The 17,520-nt window shown below is 41.1% G+C and overlaps 2 long non-coding RNA genes across 2 annotated transcripts; one reads left to right on the forward strand and one right to left on the reverse strand.

Moving 5' to 3' along the window:
* The first annotated feature begins 2,901 nt into the window (after positions 1–2,901).
* On the forward strand, positions 2,902–10,428 carry LOC137477513 (uncharacterized). The gene is made up of 2 exons (XR_011001041.1): positions 2,902–3,175; positions 10,030–10,428. It is a non-coding gene; the product is annotated as an uncharacterized lncRNA (long non-coding RNA).
* On the reverse strand, positions 8,457–12,201 carry LOC137477517 (uncharacterized). Its single transcript, XR_011001043.1, has 3 exons — positions 12,071–12,201; positions 10,228–10,380; positions 8,457–9,860 (listed from the first exon to the last, which is right to left on the reverse strand). It is a non-coding gene; the product is annotated as an uncharacterized lncRNA (long non-coding RNA).
* Between the last annotated feature and the right edge of the window lie 5,319 nt (positions 12,202–17,520).

The following is a 17,520-nucleotide window of genomic DNA, read 5'->3' on the forward strand; positions in this document are numbered from 1 at the left end:
GAAAGAATCAAGGGAGACATTAACAGCACCAGAAAGAAAACTTGCTGCTGTGGAAATTGGTGATTAGCAATATGGCAATACTGCAGCGATTCAGCCAAACAGCACAATTTGACTGTCAGTCTGCTGCCTGTGACCATTTTCAGGATGTGGCTGGTTGAATAGCCAGGTTTTTTTAACACTATAGGTTAAATCCTAATCACTCTTAATATCGGTAAAGAAATATCATACCTGGAATAGTAAAAATAAATTGTTACAATGTTTAAGATTAATTAGTTATATTTTCAATAGTATCCTACATTACGTTTTTTTATGTTGTTTTTAAATAAAAGCACGTTAATTGATGGTGATCAGAACATTTGTTCAGGCTTAGTAAATAACAAGTGGGCTTGATTAAAATGAGGATTTCAACAAGTACTTTTTAATCAGAAACTTCATGTCAAATGTTTTAATACATCAAAGATCAGGAGAAATGGAGATTCACTGATTAGCTTATTAGCAGCATTCAAACCTTGCCTGTGTTGGTATTACAAGCTTTGCTTTGGTAGATTAAAAAGATGCTTGACTCCTAATCCAGACATTATTTTTTCAAGGAACTTTCAGGAAAGGGGGGCTTGTAGCTAGTGGATAGGTTTTATCTGTATTTCTGAAAAGAAGATGAATGTATTGTTTGACCTAAGGAGCACATTATGCTGTAAGTTACTTCACTTTCCTCAAAGAAACTGAATAAATCTTTTATTTACAGTGAGGGTTATTTCATCAAGACCTGTAAACAAAAGAAATCTCTAATAGATGACTCAAGCACTATTTCTTTCCTCTTCAGAAATATTTTGGAGCATAATGATATGAAACTAAATTTAAAACAGATAAAAATATGTAATTTTGCTTCTGGATCGAGTATATTTTTCTGACATGGCTCCATTTGCTGATATTGGCCCCAGGTGTTGGCCCAAAATTAAAGTAAACTCACTGTACCACTGACAATATGGCCACCTCTATTTTTAGGCTTACTGTGTGCACAGCCAGCATTCTAAGTTAGCCATAAAATGTAGCCTCCTTTCCAGCTGCTGAATTAAATTTACATGTGTACCACCGTAAGATAGAGTTCGCCTCTCTTCTAACCACGGCCAGGCCCCTGGGTCTGCTGAGTGCTGCCCATCTGATGCGATGTGGCCATCTATAGCATGTTACATGGGAGGCTGCACCTCTGGGTTTGTCTCTGAACTTGTGCCATAATCAGGCAAAGGTTTTTTAAATACTCTGAGGACTGTTTTTCAGACACGCTCTTCTCTACAATTAATGGGTTCAGACAGCTCCATCTGTAATGAGCATATTCTCATTAGAGTATTGTCTCAAGGTACCGCTTTGCAAATTTACTTTTCTGATGCAGTGAAAAACTTGAAGTGAAATCAAAAGGTGAAATATCACAGTAATATTTAGACATTTCTAGTGTTGCCATCAGAAAGCCCTGTGGAAATAATAGGAAGAATCACAGAAGGGCTGAGATTGAAAGGGACCTCTGAGGATAATTTCATCCAACTTTTCACCAACCCTGTCAAGACAGGGTCAGCTAGAGCCAGCTGGCCAGGACTATTTCCAAGCAGCTTTTGAATATCTTCAGGAGCTCCACCACCTCTCTGGGCAACCTCTGCCAGCATTCAGCCACCCTCACAGTTAAAATGTGTTTTCTGATCTTCAGAGGAAACATACTGTGTTTTCGTTTTTATGCTTTGCTCTGACTCTCTCACCAGGCACCACTGTAAAGTGTCTCACTTCATCCTCTCAACACCCTTTCCTCCAGGTATTTATATACACATATTGATAAGCTCAACCATGAACCTTCTCCCCTCCAGGTTAAAGAGTCCCAGCTCACTCAGCCTTTCCTAAGAGATGTTCTAGCCCATCATCTTTGTACCTGGACCTTATATGGACTTTCTCCAATGCACCAATGTCTCATCCCTCTTACACTGAAGAGCTCAGACCAACAGTGTGACAGGTGTGGCCTCACCAGTGCTGAGCAGAAGGGAAGAATCACCTCCCTTGGTCTGCAGAGGATAGTGGCCAGAGGGTTGGAGGAGTTTCAGCACTCCCTCCATGGCATCCCCAGTCATGGCACAGGCAGCAGACTGCTCTAGGTGATGGTCAGATGAGCACATGGCTGCCTCTGTCCCCTGCAGCAGGGAGGCACCTGTTTGCATGGGCTCACCATTTCATCCCCATAGTGTTGCATGGTTTAGGGTCAGATGGAGCAGACTCTTTGCCTGAGGGCATACCTGACTCCTCATCAGCTTTGAGGGCAGGGAATGCATCTCCCAGTTTTAAGCGCTTAGATGGTGGCAGGAACATTTCCTAAGAGATAGAAGTCATGAACTTTCATCCTTCCCATTCTCCAGCAGTTACACTTGGATACTGCCTGCTTCTCTGCTGCAGTTGCAGCCTAGGGTTCTTCACACTACTGAGAAGAACCTTTCCTTTTTTTTTTTCCCCATAAAAATACTCCTCTATCTTCTTTTTTGGCCTCTCTGATGCTGCACAGCTTGCCTACTCCCACCTGTAACTCCTCCATTTGTTTTGCATATCTTCTAAGATAGCACACATCTGGTAGGACAACAGACATCAGAGAGAAGTTTTAGGTACTCCCTGCAGCCCAGGGCTTGGAGGCCTTCTTCTGCTGTCCAGAGTCTGCTTCAAGCCACTGCCCTGGCAGGAACAGCTGCTCCAACACCTGCCAGGCAGTCTGTCCTGTAACGCATCACTACCGTAACTGAGACTGTCACAACACTAAAAATCCCACTGAAGCCCCCTCCCTTGTGGTCTGCTGCACAAACTGCTGCCTTGGAGCTGTGCTCCAAGCCAGAACTCATGTATAGTCCTCACCTGAGCACTGGCTAAATTGCTTCACCCTTCTAAGGATGGGCAGCTGCCACAAAGGCTCCAGGCATGCTGGGTTAAGGGCAGCTGATCATGGTCATTAGAAGCTGCGAGAGCTTCCTTGAGCCCACCCCTGGTAGCTCCCCTTCCCTTGTTCTGGTCTGACAGCAGCAGGCACTCTCTAGTTTCTCAGCATTTCCCAGCTGTATCCAATGATCCTGGACCTTGTCCCTGGAAGGTCCAGAAGCTCCCAAAGCAGAATGCAGAGACTGCTGCCCAAACAGCTGCCTCTGTTGGCTACACCCAAGTAAGGATTTAATCTATCAATATCCTTCAATTTTATTGTGTCTATATATGTATAAATTTAAGTCCTCCTTTGTATTTGAGATGTTAGCAGCCTCAATCACTGATTGGTCTCCCTGAGGCGTGTGACTGCTTTATTGTTAGAGCTTTGCATAAACAATTCTGGAGAGCATGTCTGAGCTCCAAGATGGCTGAGTGGTGAAACTCTAGGGAATTTAGGCATAGAGGCATCAGAATAGCTGCATGGCATCAGACCAGTGGTCCACCTGAAAGTGTCCCATACTGGATACCTTGGTGCTTCCCCAGTCTCCAGAGGTCTGTGTAGCAGAGAGGGATTCCTTAACTCCCTTTATAGTCTCTCTGCCAAACCACAGATTCAGGCTGAGGCAAGTTAGGATTTACTCATAAATTCAGCTTCCTTGAACATGTGAATTACTCAGGGTTTACTGACATCCATTAAACCCAAGTGAGTTAAATAGCTCTAAGTTAAATAGCTAAAAGAGCTATCCTTAGGGTATTTAAGTAAAAATAGGCTCCTGACCAGAGGAATTTCATCAGATTATCTTTCATGAAAGCATTACTCTGAAAGGATATAATTGCTTGGGAAAGACATCACATTGCATGTTCTTCTGTTATAAGAACCCTTTTCCTTCACATTCCAGGTATTCTGCCAAGAAACAAAGGACCATAGCTGTGTATGTTTTTTTTTTTCTCTGTGTGTAGTGTTTTAAGATTATTTGACAAGAATTTGCCAAAAACAAATTTTAACTTCTTTATTAAAGCAAAACTCAAGATCCTCCCTCTCATGGGAGACTGTTTTGACCAGGTTAACAGTGAATCATCAGTCACTTTCTTGAAAACAGGGTTAAAAAAACCAACACTGACTCATTTTGCATGTCAGAGTTTGTTTGACTTTTATTAAGCTTTCTTAACTAAAACATTAAAGAACACCATAGAGATGGACCCAAGGCTAGAGGAGGGGAATAGTGTGAGGAATCTTTCTCCTGATAAGGAGGAAGCATCTGAGACAACATGGGACGAACTGACAGCAGCTTTTTCTGTTTTGGTGCACCTTTTCTGTTTCACATGTAGGTTTCAATCTTGAAGGGATGCAAGTAATTGGAAGGATCTTAGATTACTGCTCAGATAAGGTCTTCTGCAAATTCCCTGGTGTCAGACTAGCACCATGCCCGACCCTTACTCATAAGAGGCTGTTCAGCCAAGACAGGATCCTGAGGGGATGAAGGACATGCAAATGCTGAGACTGACCTCCACCTCTGCTGTTCAAGGCAAAATAATCATCCTGTAGCAAGGAAATACAAATGCCAGGGGATTCAGGAAAACAAGCAGTAAGCAGGACCACAAATAGCTTATTTCATCTCCTTTTGGCTGGAACTAGGGAACTAGAGCACGTCTTGTAAGGAGCAGCTGAGGGAGCTGGAGATGTTTAGCCTGGAGGAAAGGAGGCTCAGGAGGGACACTATTGCTCTCTACAACTGCCTGAAAGGAGGCTGTAGCCAGATGGGGGTTGATCTCTTCTCAAAATTAATAAGAGACAGAATGAGGGGGAACTGCCTTGAGATGCACCAGAAGAGGTTTAGAGTGGTTATTAGGAAAAACATTATTCATGGAAAGGGTGGTCAGGCATTGGAACATGCTGCCACAGGATGTGGTGAAATCACCATTCCTAGAAGCATTCCAAAAAATGTGTAAATGTGGTGCTTGGGGACATTGTTTAGTGGTGGGCTTTGCAGTCCTGGTTAATGGTTGAACTTGATGATCTTTGAGCTCTCTTCCAACCTAAACAATTCTGTGATTCTATGGAACAATTGCTCTGCATACCTGGACTATTAATTAACATACAGTTAATTAATACCTCTGAAGCATGTTTAAACTCTTTATGGTCTAGAATTATTTAGTTTCTTCACTATGTTACACCAACATTCCAGGGATGCTTTACTTTTATTTGATGCACAATTCAAGGCAAATTGTTCTCTCTTTGTACCAAGTGCCATTGACCGGGCTGCACCTCTGGATGCCATGAGTTCTACCACTGCAGATGAACAGTTCAAGTGGTGGAATGACTTGTGTTTCCTCCAGACTCTTCCAACTGCCATACACTTGTTGAACAGTTCAAAGGAAAGTCAGGCAACTAGGTTTAGACAAGAAGGGATGAGCATTTCAAAGAAGCATTGTACTGACCTCTCCACTGGTGCAACCTGTTTGTGTCTGCATCTAATTGCCCCTTTTCTTTGCACTGGTGTCAGCCTGATAAAAGTCATGGTTTGTTTACTTGTTCTTCTATAACTTTCTTTTTGATCAAATAAACAAAAAAAAAACCAAAAAAACAAACAGAGCCATCCCTGTTACTCATTTGCCCAAAAATATTAACAAAGCTGTATCTTTCCTAAGTCAAACAATTCTCACATGGAGAACTGGCTCACCATCTGGATTTGAAAAGAAATGTCAGGATTGCTTTTCCATTTTTTCTGACACCCCTCCTTAGTTTTTACTGTCTCTTCCACCTTCGCTGCCTGTGGAAGCTGAGTCATGGGTCACGGTCCCTGCACTGACGAGCAGTTCCATCCCCTCTACCACTACCTTATTCTCCAGTGAAACTTGATGCAATTTTTCATAATGGAGAAGGGAATCAGTAGCCCAGTTGAAGAGGGGAGCATTTTAACCTCCTGGGGAACATGTCATTTGAGACAATATTTTTTACAGACAAATAGTTAACCTCTATGGAACATGGAAAGCACAGGTTGGATGCACTGAAGCCTTGCTCAGATGTCAGATACTTTTTTTTTTTTTTACATCCCTTGTCTCTTAGCACATTTTATTATGTTGAGCCCTCTAATGATGCTATTCTGAGACCAGTGGGATATCAGGGCTAACACAGCCTTGACCTAACACAGCCTGTGCTGTGAAGAAATAAGATATCAAGATCTTAGGAGTACAATGTGGCAAAAGGCACCAATGTGTAGCAGCACACCCCTCCCACTGAGACTGACCTGATCAGAAGAAAGACAGCAATATCCATTCATTGGAAAAAAAGTAATTAAGGTGGAATAATTAACACTATGACATTGTCCTAAAATGCTGCTCTCATTCAGAGTTGTGGCTGAGCTGCCCTGCTGATAGGAAGCCAGATATCGTGGATGCAGGTTCACAACACTCCTGAAGTGGTCTACACCCACAAGTCATAATGCAAATCTGGTTCATAAGTGATTTAGGTATTTTGTTAAAACCTCTCTGACTCTGTGGGAGCACTTTATACTCTTTTGCTATCCCCAAAGCACTGATAACTGACACCAGAAGCAATCAACTTGGCTGGATGCTGTGATTAAAGCATACAACTCTTACAGTAAGCACACTTTGCTTGTTCTCCAGAGAGCAGTACAGTGGGTTACCTTGTCACCAGACCTCCCTCCTGTTTGTATCAGTAGCTGTGAGTTCAGCTATGTTACATTAACCTTGGCTTAATCCATCACCATCACTTGAGTAACAACATAGCTGTTATAAAATACTCAGTGTGGTCCTCTTTCTCCTGGAAAGAGATTTTTACTTTCTTAACTGGCCCCTTGGTGGATATAATTCTGTAAGGGCCTGGAATAATATGTTCTTTGCTAAATTTGCCATATAATAACCTTGGCAACATTGCGTCAGATCAATGTCAGTTTCCCTCAGTTATCCCCCCAAAACAGTGCCTTTGGGCAAACTCTGTCTTTTGTCATTCAGCATTTGACAATGGTAACTTTATTCACCCCATTGAGAAGGAAATATTTTGTTTACTCCATATAAAACAAACATCCCAGAGAATTATTCCTACATTAAGCATTAGGAAAGATGGTAATGAAAGATCTTGTTTCACTGGGCAGCTAATTACACTTGCTGGGGATGACAGCTTAAAGAGTAATGTAAACAAACCCAGTGATGCAGCAATTCCCCTCAGGACATGCCTTGTGTTATTCTGTAGTAAATAAAGTCAGCTGAGACCCTCTTGGCCAAAATGTCATTAATGACATTAAAGAAAATGCCAGCGCTTGCTGATTTATACAAAGTCTGGGGACTCTTCAGAACTAGAGAAAATGTTCCCTGTAAATATTAAATCCAACAATACTGCAGTTTTGTGTAGTTTTTGCAAGTAATTTTGTCATTCACACATGTTAGCTTAAAACAAACAAAAATAATTTCATGATTTCCCACCTGATTCAGTGCCTGAACTCAGAATATAACTATCTACACTGGATCAACAGACATCACACTACAAGGTTGCTAGAAGATAAAAATTTACCTTTTAAAAGAAAATTAAATTCCATGTGCCTCTACAGGAAATATCTAGTTTCACCATCTCTTATTCACTCACAGCTCACATACATAATCTTTAGCACCTTTTCTCTACCCTTTAATGAGTTCTGACCAGCTCAGACCAACAGTAGTGTTCAAATAAGACAGTGTTCGATTGTACAAGAAATATGTAACTATCCCTCTTTTGTGCCAAGGAGTTCTGCAGCCTTGGTAGAGCTTTAATGTTCAGGCTAACTGCTGACAAGCTGGGTAGTGTCACGATAGGACATGAGAAAACACGATGCACGCCTCTTCTCTTGTGAAAGTAAAAAGGGGCAAGTTTATTTCCAACTCCAACATTTATAGTTTTCCAAAGGTGCCAGTGGATTGGAGGGCAAAAGTGCCACCTCTGCAATGACACTCGACAAACTACCAGTCCATCAAATTTCTCCTCCTCTATGAAGGAATGCAAAACAATAAGTTATTTTCAGAAAGTTGTGTGAGAAAGTTTGCTACAAGAATGTAAAATCAGAAGGCTTTAGAAAATCTTGAAAAATCAGGGCGACAGGGTAGTGCTTTTATTCCTGAATTTTTGGTGGCCACAATGCAGTACCTCTATCTGGGCCAGGTGTAGGATCCATCTAATGCTGTCCATGGACAGCAGTCACACCCAGTCTCCACTGACTCCCCTTTTAAGACTCCACTGACTGCAGCTGGAGCCCACACTGTAAGAATCTCATGCCCTTGGTGTTTTTTGATGTGGACAGAGAGCATCCCACCTCCCTCCCTGCATCAGAAGGGTACAGGAATGCTGTGGGCCTTGTGTCATCCTAAGGTTCATGCAACATGGATTTAGGGAGCTCATCAACATTTAGGGTGGCTGCTATGACAGTATGTAATTTTTAATGCTGACATAGCCTATGCTGTTTGCTTCCCTGAGTTAAATAAAAAATATCCCATCTGCCCCTGCTCTATTATCAAGTATGTGTAGACACAAGAAATCTAGAAGGATTTGCCACACCTGTCATTGGAGCTGATTTGTGCACACTGAGTGGCAGTAGCAGAAATGTCGCAGATGCCCTGCCCTCACTAAAACATACATATTTGCAAGCAGAGAAAACTGAACCTCAGAGCAAATTTCCAAGTCTTTAAATTCCTGCTCTAGCCCTGTATCCCAGTCCCAGTTTAATAGGTTCCATTAGGTCATGCACAGCACCACACTGTTTCAGGCCTGGAATAATTGAGTGGCAAAGGTGTGGGCAAGCCACTGGCCAAGCAAGACTCCAGGCTTCTATGTTTGCAGGTTCTGCCACCTGAGGGGAGGAAGGGGTATCAAACTGATCAAAGCTTTGTGTCTCTTTTTGAAATACCTGTGGCTCCTGGTTCAATACATGTCTTATTCAATATTCATTGTATTACTTTGTGACTTCATGCCATAGCTTACTTGTTTCTGCTCTACCTCCACAGGGCTCAGTTCTTTCCAGATTTTTTTACTTGCCCGTAGTCTGACCACTGGATACCTGGCCATAGTGCTCCCACAGTTAACCACACCAGGGACTTGCTAGACATCACTAAACCCCCATCTGACCTGCAAAATTTATGGCTATTTCACTGGTTGCTACATATTTTCCTTATTAAAAAAAAAATCCATTTTCTGTTCAGCTTCTACAACTCTAAGCAGGGAATCTGATCTTCTCTTTTCAATTTTCTTTGACTGTCATTTACCCATGATTCTGTTAGGAATAAAGCATAGTTAAATGAATTTTTTTTGTCTCTGGTTAATATAAGCGGAATTAATATAATTGAGATGGGAGTACCAAACCCAACCTGCCTTTCAATTTCTTTGAATTAGGTTTCATTAAAATTACCCTGTGTCATTGGGAACAGTTATGTCAGGTTTATATGCTAAGCAAAGAAGCCAGCTTCAAATGACAATTTCCTACCACATGAAAATAATAACATTTCTGTAACTAGTAAGCATCTTTATTATCATTCATGCAATTTCAGTATAGATGCAAATTTCTTTGAATCATTCTGGAATAAATAAATGCATTATTCCTGAGCAAAACTCTTGGATGCACCCCTTTCTTTGTGCACAAATTGCTTATAATGTTTTAATTTATAATCAATAACCCTCTACATCTTGGTGTTCAAATGAGAGGCTATTTTTGGCTCACAGGCAGAAATTGCACATCACTTAATTCTGCTCTAATAATATTTGAATCATTTAGGGGAGTAGTCATCTTGACAAAAACTATGCAATCTTATCCTGTTGTGGAATGAGGAATTCCTTTCTAGAGATGTCAAAGTCTTCAGAAGATGTGTAATTAGCAGCATTGATAATATTTGTTCTTCATATTGTTTACACTTTAATAAAAATCTTTGCAAGAGATCTCCTTAACCTGTTAACAAAAGTTATAGGCAGTAAGATCGTATGCATGCAAAATTAGTGTTCATTCTATTGTTTTCTGTTTTTATCCCCTGAATCCTATTTCCTCTGAACTTTGTGATTTCTAATTTTGTTTATGGCTGTGATAAATTTTCTCTTTTAATTACTTTCTCTCTACACAGCACAAAGACATCACTGAAATGCTCAATACAGAGAAGCTTTGCAAGCAATTCTAAGATAAAAACTCTGAAGATGATCCAAAATCCAGTGAAGTCTGTGAAAAACCTCCCTCCCCCTGTCCTTTAGAATCTGTCCCAAATGAGGTGCTGCACTTTTTTGCCAGGTTCCCCACTCTCCCCAGGGGAAACAACAGCGGCTACCTGGCTCCAGCTTTTGTTCCTCACACAAAGCACTGGAGAAGAGATGGCAGCAGCTCAGCTTCTCGCTGAAGCAGTCTAAACAATGAGGCAAACATGTTTATGCAGGAATGTACGGGAGTGTTTATATGCCAGCCCTGTTCTTAGAGACTCTCACTGTAGGAAAATGAGAAAATAAAGTACTTAACTGTGCAAGTAATTTCAGCTGGAGCCCATTATCCATCTGCTAATACAGTGCAGCCTGGAAGCTTTGTCAATGACAGATTAAGGTCAAACAAATGATCATTCCTACACTCCTCTTCCTAAATGTATTTTTCTTTTATTATGTTGTGAAATTCTGATCAAAAAGCCTATAATAATATTATATTAATACAAATTTCTTGCAGTGAAGCTACAGCAAGTTTCTTGAATAACATTTGGATCCAGAAAAGCCAGACAGTATATTTAAAACAGGCACTCTGGACTCAAGAGTTTGCAGGCCAAAAAGGCAAAACTCGGGAAGAACTGCATAAAGAAGGTTGTTTCCTTTTACAGGGGCAGAACCAAAGCAGAGGGCTTGTGGGAAAGGGGTATGCAAGGATTGCAGGCACAGAAATAATAATGGCAACTTTAAAGCCTGCATCCAGTGTCAGGGTGAGACTGAAAATCCTCCATGATGTGCCTAAAAATATATTTCCCCAAACTTCAATTTGTGCTGAATTTTTTTTTACAGAAGCACTTCTTTAAAAGATTTTTCAAGATCAGCTGTCTTTAAAGATAAAGTTGTTCAGACAGCTTTAAAAATCCTAACCTGCACAGCTGTGCACACACACAGACTACATGCAACTAAAGATAAGGTCTTAGTGTGAAGTGTCAAGCAAATCAATCTGTAGGGACTGCTTGTTCTGTAGCCCAAAAAAATGACACATCAGCGACAGGAAGGTAATAAGCAGTATTTAATTTTATGACTGCAAAGTTACCCAAGGATAATTTGGGTATGTTTTGGATTTAGCCACAGGTCTTAAGCACTAAATAGATAAGCCCTGTTCACTAAGGCACATTGCTCAAGTGTTTTAAATCTTTGCACAAGCTGTCTAGTCTTTTACCGTTGCTCTGACCAGGAGAAAAATGCCTTTCTTCAAAGTCAGACTCAGAATATGTAAATCGAGGATGATAACACTGACCTTTTTTTTTTTTTTTTCAAAGAGCATTTTATTATGTACTGATGAGGAATGCTGCCTGGACTGCTGGATACCATTATGTAAACTACAGATGTCTCACAAATTCTTGCGTAATGGAGTGAGAGGGGTGGTGCCTGCTTGCCTCCTCCCCAACAAGCTGCTTTGCACAGAGCATGAAAGACCTTACTTAGCCTGTCCTACAGCAGCTGAGCCCTGGTGCCCCATCTCTGCTGCACACGGCACAGGTAGGAAAAGCTATGGCATGTCACTGTCTCATCAGGGACCGCAGCAGAATGCCAAGCACATGAGGAATCATGATTCAAAAAATGTTTTGAGCCACACTTTTGAAGGGGAGGGGGGCTGTTAAAAACTGGAGTCTGCTAAAAGTAAAGGCAGTCGGGAAGAAATTCAGATTTTTTTAAAGATAGTCCAGAAACTACTTTACTACTCTTCTTTACTTAACTTTCATACTTCAAAAAAAAAGTAGAAAAAGTGAAATCTGACTTTTTAAAGAGAATGTTACACTGTGAAATAATTTTTTTTTTTGCACACTAAAAAAGCTTTTTCAAAGGAGATGCACAGAGTTGTGAGTGTCTACTAATTTAGAGCACACCACAGGAGGTGAAAATTCACAGCAGGCAAACAATTTAAATGTATTTAGATACCTAATATATGTTCCTATTTACCTTCACTTTTCTCTTAAGAATTTCACAGGTGCTCTCTCTGTCCAGCACAGGTATATTTCAGCTGCAGTAGTGAATGATCAGCATTTTTGAAAAAAGGATCAAGGGCTTTGAAAAGAAGAAATCAAGGCTCTCTGAGAACCAGAAACACACAGTTGGTGATCACTAATCAGCTTGGTTCAAAGGGCTGAAATATAATATTGCTGGAAAAAAAGAATTCATCATAATATTTACAGAATAACCACATTCAGAGATGACACCAGTTTTTTTAACATGCCACAGCAGCACAGTTGTTCTGGTTTTCTCCCATCTTGAATGTAGCAAAATGAATTAGCTTAAAAACTCAAAACCAAAGTCATAGAAGCACCATTCCTAAAATCTAAGGAAGTCTTCCTAAGTGTCATGAACTTTTAAGTAACAGAACAAGGTTTCATTTAATGGGAAAATGTTAAGCCGACTTAATTACATCTGGCCCCAAGTGGCTGAACCTCTGTCACGGAAAGATTGATATTGATCACAAACTGCAGAAACTTCTCCCTTAAAGTTCAGCACAGATCTACAGCTAATGATGCTGGCTCCCCACTAATGAGAGGCTTCCTATATGAAATCAGTCCTTAAGTCACACATGAAAAGCTTCCAATACAGGAACAAAATTTAAAAGCACATGCAGAAAAGTAGCCAAGTACTTGTTGGATTATGGACTGGATTGTCTATTATTTCTGAAAGATTATTTTGACCTATGTGTCATAATAACAGGGCAATAAAATGTGGGAGTGCCTCTTGTACTACTAACATGTTCCTCCCATGTTAGGTGTGTACTTCACATGTTCCTCACCTATCAGTGAGGCTCCAAAACACTGATCTCAAACTAGAAAATTTCAAATTAGGCAGAGTTTTTACTAATTATTTGCTAGCTTGAGAAGTCATTGAGATATTATTGCACTGCATCCATCAGCAAGCATTGGGAAAGTGGGATCTCTATCCCAGATTGAAGAAAAATTAGCTCAGACAGGGGATGAACCTGGGGACTGCTCCCAATTTGTGCAGCATTTGGTAGAAAATGCATGACAGTGGATTCACAGATTTCAAGGACTGCCACACTCAAACTTTCAAAGATCCTGTACTCAGCAATGTAAATCACTAGATTATCTTCAAAATCATGAGCTATGCAAAGCAAGACTCACCATTACTTTTACTCATCTTTCTAGTTTAGAAGTGACATTTAGAGCTAAGCAGATGATTTCAGGAACTCTGACTTTCAGCAAAAAGGGGAACATCCTCAGACATCAGGAGCAAAACCAGACAGTTGGTTACTCAGGATCATGGCCTATTCTTGCCATTCATAGCATGTTTTCCCACCAGTATAGATCTTGTTCTCAAAGTTACTCCCAGTGGATCTCAAAGCACTTCCATGCCCTTTAATGTGTCTTTCAGCAGCAGCCTTTGCTAAAACTTCCACTGTTACCCTCCAGTTGTGTCAGCAGCTGCTCTGGATATGTGGACCTGGGCGGCAATCCCTATTCCATAGTCTCTGGCCTGGGCGCATTGTTGACACTGATGTGCAGAAGGCAATCCTCCTCTTGAATGAGGGACTTTGCTCACACTCTGCCTTGCTTCCCAGCCAGACCAGAGGAGCACCACCAGAGAAATATGCCCCTGCTCCACATTTGTAATTAGCTCAAATGCTGATGTAATATCTAAATGCAATTTAGACAGCATGTAGCTATTGACTTAATGAAAAGTTCAAATTCCTTTTCTCTCAAACCCTGCTGGGAGTCACTGCCTGGTGTCGTTTTCAGCTGCAGTGCTGGTCAGGGTAGGTCTCCTTACTCAGCCTGCCCCTCCTGCTCTTCATCTCCGAAGGAAGCAAACCCACCTGTTGCACGAATCCTGGTGATTCACTGCTGGGAATTTGCACCATCTGTGCTGAGCCGACACCACCCCGCAGGAAGAAACACTTTACTTGCAGCACTGGTGCTGGTGCACTTGGCATACACACCCGAAAATGACTCACTGCAAAACCTTCAAATGGGCAAATTATGTGTTGAACTTGGCTGTCACAGCTCTCAGCTCTGTGTTTCTTGCAGAGATGAAGTGGTTTAAAGTGTTATTAATACATTTGTCTTACCTGACTAGGGATTTACTAGGCAGAGGTAGATAAAATGGGGTGAAGAGCACGCAGGATGTCACTAGAAGGAACTCTGAATCGCAGGAAACACCTGCTGCTGTCACCCCAGGAGAGAAGGAGGATAGGCACAGACCATCGAGGCAATGTGGCTCTCCCCTCTGGTGCACGTGCTCCGCTCCTCTCAGTGCCCCTCGCCCAGGCCAGCCCCCAGCCTTCCTCCCCACCCCCAGAGGGATGGTGCTGGCCACACTCCTCAGCCTCAGCTGTGAAATCACTTGGAAAGCTTGTTCACTCTGCTCACTTTATGAGTGTCAGGACCCTGCTATTCAAGTATTTACCACTACCTTGTGTGGTATAAAACCAGTGGCACCTGCTGAAAACATGCATTTGATCTAAGCTATACCCATTAAAAAATACTTTGCTCATTTTATACCTTTGCCTCTTGCTACAGAAGTCGTCCCCATGGCATCAGCAAAGGGTTCTCTCCCCAGGAAAATGTTGCACACATAAAACCAATTGAATCTCACCAAAATTGCTAGTAGCAAGGCCCATTTAAATGACAATATTTCTTAGCTCTTTAAAGGGCATTTCATTAACTTTCACAACTTATATTGTAAACCTTGACTTTTTTACAGAAACACAGGAGCTGGTTTTGGCTCTGACACAAGGAAAAGTTTATAGGTTCTAAAGGTAGGTTTGATATGGGTAAACAAAAAGATAATTTGAAAGACTAAATGTTAGATATCAATGGGTTTTTTTCCCAGTATTGGAAAAGGTATTTTTAATTTAGCTAAGAACAAAAGAGTTGCAACAGAAGGGGGTTTAAGTTGAATGCCATGTCACTATTTTTGATTGGCAAAAGCTTATCTATTGTGGTTAGCAAGACTTGTAGTACAGCAAGACTTTATAGCTGTGCTGACAGTTTTTTTGTAATTAGAATGGTTTTCCCTCTCTCAGTAACCTTACTTGAATGTACTTACCTTTACAACAAAAACTAGCAGCAATTCATCTTTTATAAACATGATGTATCCTCTTATTCCCAAACCAACATTTTCAGCAGTTTCCAATCAAACAAAGCTCAATATAGAGGTCCCTGCAGGTAAATCTTCTTGCTGGGTGATAAGCAAGATGCCATTTTTATAAACCAATCAACAAAAAAATTAAATCAGCTTATTAGTAAGTCCTCAATTCTTTCTTAATATTTTATAAATAAAAACCCTCCTGGAAATTTCTAGGAAACATCAAGGTTTATTTTTCTTGTTTGTATTCTGAAATGTCATTTTTTTCCAGATCAATTAGTTCACACTGAACCCTTGTACCAATTATGCTTCTTTATGTTGCTTGTAATGCTAATGTGCTAACTAGTGTAATGAAACTTTCACGAGCAATATAACTAACTGTGTTCATAAATAAGACAAAGCATGTACCTTTCCCAGGCTGCCAAAACACTGTCTCCAGGCTTCTGATGTGAGAGTCATCATCTGCCTCAGCAGCAGCCCCCAGCTTGTGCTTCCCCTCATCGATTGGCCGCATGTGGGGCAGTACATGATCAGGATGATCAGTGCCTCCAGGCAGGACATGCCTCCTCCAGGCACTAATGAGAAAGGAGATACCTGACTTGACTCCTCCACTCCTCTGCCAGGAGAAGAAATATGCAGCATGAGAGGGAGTCAGATCATGTGCTAAGGTAAAGGAAACGCCTGTCTTCTTCCACTGCTGATTACCAAGTTAGGCAGCATATCTGTATTTTGTGTGCCATGTGTGCTGAAAATGGAAAAAACCTCTGCTTTGGCCGTGTGCCTTAATATGAGGGAGAGAACCACAAGGGCCAATCACTGCAAAACATTCAAGTTCTACGGTTAACTTCCCCCTCCTCAACTTTTAAGAGCCCAAATTGATGAGTACAAAATCGATGCATTGATGCAGCTGGGGGCCCATCTGGTCAGCGCCTCACTACCAAATTACCCGTACGTGGTGAAAGCACACCGTACAGCTCGTGGTCTGCGTCAGCACCTGCCACCATGCCTGGAGTCCCCTTCAAATGGAACTGCATGGATGTGGAGAGGAGTCGAGTGTCTTCTAGAGAGCTGCCTCCTCTGGCCCTGTCCCTTCCCTACTAGTCTCCTCTGGGAAAGCAAGATGCTCTTTCTTTCCTTCCTCTTTTCATGAGGAAAGTGCCTATTTTCATCTTTTCCACAACCACCCACAGAATAGATGGTAATTTTTTTTTCACTTAGTGTGCAAGTTCCTTCATGAATGTGAGACAGACTGTAATGAAGCAAACCAGAGAAATCTAAGTACAACTTAACTTTAAGAGCAACTATGATATTTAAGGAAAATTTCCTTATGGGATTTTGATACTGCATATGTGCAAATAAAGAGAGGGGGCAAATGCAAATACAGTTATCTACAGCTGTACGTAAGACAAAACTCTAAAACCTAAAAAGATTGAAGATATCTTTGATGATGACTTAACACTGCCCTAATAATTGAAGGAAGAACTTTTAACTTGGTTACAACACTTATGGCATATAAATAAGTGTTCAGATTTCCATGATTCCTGAAAATGTGCAGTCTTTTTGATTTTGTAGGCTTCAAAAGTTTGCAATTCATGTCATTAATTTAGCCATCGAAGTCCAACCATAAATTTTAAATTGGAAGATGTTGACCTTGACCTCCTTATTTCAATTTCACCAGCTGAAAAGCTGAGATAACAATATTTACCTATCTCAGTGTCTTCTGATTGTTAATTGCTGCTTCTGAAGTGGCTTGACTATGAAAATGTCATCCCTTGATGCCATCCTTCTTACAGGGGAAGTTAAAAACTTTCTTGTTGCTGGACATGCAAGAAGCAATCAAAAGGAAATCACGTTGGACCCATAGGATGTTTCCAAAGAAAATACAACCACACAGGAACATCTGTGTCCTTTACTGAATCAGTAACAGACTTGACATGGAGTTGTAAAGAAAATGCAGGCAATGAGAACAGCACAGGAAGGAGATACTGCTCTCGCCATTTGGCACTACTTGTTAACTAGCACTGTAAAGGGGATCAGCAGGACCCTCCATTCCTGCCCTCTGAGGCAGAACATGCTCTGAGCAGGGACAGCTCTTCAGTTCCATATTCTATATGTATACAGGGGTGTATGGGCACTAACAGAACTGAAATGGAACTGCAGAGGATTTACCACCACAATGCAGTCAGTTAGCTAGTGACTTACCCCTCTAATTCCTTCTCCAGCAAATTAATGGAAATATATTTTCTTAAGAAAAAAAGAATTCTGGAAGAATTCTGATAAAAAGGGATGAAACAGAGGGAGTAGGA

The sequence above is a fragment of the Anomalospiza imberbis genome, chromosome 1 (genome assembly GCF_031753505.1).
Source record: "Anomalospiza imberbis isolate Cuckoo-Finch-1a 21T00152 chromosome 1, ASM3175350v1, whole genome shotgun sequence".
Lineage (NCBI taxonomy): Eukaryota > Metazoa > Chordata > Aves > Passeriformes > Viduidae > Anomalospiza > Anomalospiza imberbis.